The 3,358-nt window shown below is 45.7% G+C and overlaps 1 long non-coding RNA gene across 2 annotated transcripts in view; it reads right to left on the bottom strand.

Annotated features, from left to right (window-relative positions):
* LOC112550513 overlaps window positions 1-3,347 on the bottom strand; it is a 4,469-nt gene extending 1,122 nt beyond the window's left edge. Inside the window, exons 1-3 of one of the 2 annotated variants that reach the window (XR_003094408.1) lie at window positions 2,657-3,347; window positions 1,580-1,721; window positions 784-881 (exon numbers count right to left, since the gene is read on the bottom strand). This is a non-coding gene — a long non-coding RNA (uncharacterized LOC112550513). The remainder of the gene's footprint in view (window positions 1-783; window positions 882-1,579; window positions 1,722-2,656) is intronic. The other variant, XR_003094409.1, reaches the window with a different exon arrangement.
* Between the last annotated feature and the right edge of the window lie 11 nt (window positions 3,348-3,358).

Here is a 3,358-nt window from a genome sequence, read left to right as displayed (position 1 = left end):
AGAGTGTCTGAAGTTGAGTATCACAGGGCTAGACTTGAGCTGCTAACTTATACTGAGGCTTTTCATTTGGGATCATGTTTAGCAATAAGTCCCAAAGCATCTGTAGAGCAATGCAGATGTAAACTGGTATTACAAGACATTCATGAGCAGAAATCAGGTTTTAAATAGCTTCTTCCACAAAACACTTGTGTTCTCCATATCTGTGTTACTCCCTGCAAATCACTGGGAGTTTGTCCCAAGGGAGAAGATGCAATTCTCAGGAAAACCACGAGACAGTTTTTCAAAGAGTGATTTCGGCTGCCTGACTAGGAATATTAAGTCTCTCCAGAGGTAATCAGCACTCACTGCCTTCTTTGGTTTCACTTGGAACAGAGACGCTCAATATTCCTGAAAATCAGCAAACCCAAGCCACTGGAATTTGTGGCTATCAGCCACTTTCCAAAACATTTGGCCCTATTTACTGTGAACTTGGGACAACTTTGGCCACAGACTCATTAGCTTTGAAGCAGAATGTGTACTCTCTAACTTGACTGAGCAACATGTAGGAGGGACCAGGAACATCAAATATAAACAAACATCAATAAGAACAAACACTAAGAATTTAGAAGTCTACCTGCAGATTTAGTTAGGCAAGTGCCCCCCACCCCCAGCTCAACCAATCATGAACAGAGAAATGATTAAAAAATAAGGCTTGTCATTTTAAAAGTCCCGAGTCAATCGCTTATGGAAATTACTCCTCCACGGTTTTTAAGCACGACTGCACACAGAACTGTTAACAGTCACCTCGCATGTCATGTCGTGCCTTTGTCAATGATGCCGTCAGATTTCATTGCACGAGGAAGCAATTTATTTCAAAGGACAGAATTTCTCAGCAGCTGCAGCTTCAGAAAAAGAAACATTTACAAAACAGGCAGGGCAACTTTCAAAACATTCACTGTACACACACTGCTTTCACTCAACACTGCAAAATGGTCCTCAGGGCACAGACCTGTCTCTAATCACTTCTAAAGCACAGGGCACTCCCTAGGTGCTGGAGCAATATCATCACCTGTCTAAATCAATGCCACCGCTGCAGCAGATGGTGTTTCCTCTCCCTTCTTGTATCCTTACCCTGCTTGCTCTCTTTTTTGAGCAGCTTTCTTACTTAAGTTTTACCAAATATCCAAGCACAGTCAATTTTGTATTTTGTTTCACTGCAACAAAGTTTTGGGATATCTTTGCTGTTTGCTTCCACAATAACAAACAAAAAAATAAAATTGCACAGTGAACAGCAACACCTATGTATCCCTAACAAATTACATGTAGCAATGATGAATTCAGCACAGGGTTCAAAGCACCTGTAGAAGTGGCCTGCACCTCACTTCACTTTCTTCAAATTCTTGTAGTCACTTTATTCTACAGCCTGTTTTAGCTATCAGTGCCCCCTGTATTAAGGATTACTTGGATTATTTTAGAGGAGGAAGGCAAGCAAGCATGCAGACAGGCTATATTATTATTAGAAAGATCAAGGAGCATCTCAAACCCATGTACAGCAGGGCAAGCAGCTGGCACTGCACTGCAAATTCCCAGCAATGCCCACCTGTGATCCAACTTGTAAGGGCATGATGTTGTCTAGGAGCACACCGACAACTCCATGCCTATGCCAAATTCTAGAGCATGCAATCTGGAAACCTGGTTGGGCTGTGGCAGATGCATGAATGGGGATGATCTGCCTAAAGTCACTAACAAAAAACAAATGGAAAGGATCACAGTTTGTTTTAGAGAGGGAGCAGACCTGGACCACAGTCAAAAAGAAAGAGGCAGTGCTTAACGCATTAGCACTTAGGGCTTGAGAAAATGATGGGACACCAAGACAGAAGTCCCAAATAAAATCCCCAGAAATTTGTGCAACCCATGAGGTTGAACTACCTTGGAAACACCTAGAATGACCTGCATTATAGGCATAGAATACATGGTTGATACCAAATGCACAAGTAGAGCCTGAAGACTAGAACTTAAAACAGTGTTAACTCGGGCACATTTCTACCTTGCCGGATATTTACTTCAATCACGCTTTGCCGCATTTCAAAACCAGTAATAGTCAGTCAAAGAACAGAAAGCCAATGAAACACAACAGAAAAATATTCTTTAAAATACCAGCTGGTTATGGACTTCACCACATAAAATTATTATTACTGTCCTTATAGGCATGAATTTTCTCTCACCTTGCTGTCAACTTCAGAAGAAAGCTGACTAAACAACAAGAAACCCATTAACTCACATTTAACTAACCTTTATTGCCACTAAAGCTGTAGAACATGGTTAGCAATGAAATCTGAGGCAAGCAGACAGTATACTTACTGTACAAGGCTCCAAGCTCTACAAGACTCCCTGCTGGCAACCAGGGAAGCTTGAAACTAAAATGTGTCATTTTAAAATTTAGTCTCTAAAGCAAAAGACAGAAAGGATACAAATTCAGACTCCCCCTGAAAAATAAAATCAGAGAGAGTGAGAGAAATCATGATTGAGAATTCAGGCAGTACCAGGAGTGTATAAGTGGCTGAGTGAGAACTTTGCTTGGCTCAGGGACCGAGATCAGAAAAGCTACCAGCAGCCAGCTGATGATTGAATTATAAAGCTATTCCCAACTTTAGCATTTCAGAGCCAACAGTAATACCTGAAAAGGAAATGAGGTGTCTTTACTTCCACGGGTGTAATCTGGATTTGCAGGATGTATCCAGCTTCCTCGTCGGAGGGCGGGGGAGGGGGTGGAAAACAGCTGGGCAGCTCTAGCAGTGCGCACTAATGGAACCTTCCTCCCCACAGAAGCTGCTTGAAAGCTTTTGCCCCCGCACTTTGCAGGAGGCAGGCTGGGTATTTAGGAAGCAAGAAGAGGGTGAGAAAAGAAAAAGTGGGGGGGAGGGGGGAGGGGTGATCACTTCGGCCCCGTGTCTCTCTGACCTACCCACCCCAGGGAAGACTCGCCCAGAAGAGAAAGGATTTTAATCGAGCTCCATGACACAAACAGGCCGGAAATGGCAAACGCAAACAAACAAGCAACCCACACGCAGACCCGAACCACGCGGCAGCCGGGCCCGGCTCGGGTTTCACCGCGGCTCCCTCGCAGCGCTCGCCGCCAATGCGGAGAAGGCAGCCCCTGGGCTGCGGGCGGTGCGCGCACGGGCTGGGGGCTGTGGCAGCCTGATATCCCGGAGAGTCGCATCCACCCCCACATAACCGAGGTTACCCCACTCCCTTCCAGGAAGGGCAGCACCCCCGGGCATGCACGGTTAACCCCTTCCTCCCCCAAGCCCGGACACCACACGGTACCCCCCCCCATCCCGGCCGCAGGCAGCAGCTCCGCAGCATCGCCCTCGCC

This window comes from Alligator sinensis, unplaced genomic scaffold (genome assembly GCF_000455745.1).
Source record: "Alligator sinensis unplaced genomic scaffold, ASM45574v1 scaffold619_1, whole genome shotgun sequence".
Taxonomy (NCBI): Eukaryota; Metazoa; Chordata; order Crocodylia; family Alligatoridae; genus Alligator; species Alligator sinensis.
Note: the sequence above shows the minus strand (reverse complement) of the source record. Positions and strands in the feature narration are given on the sequence as shown.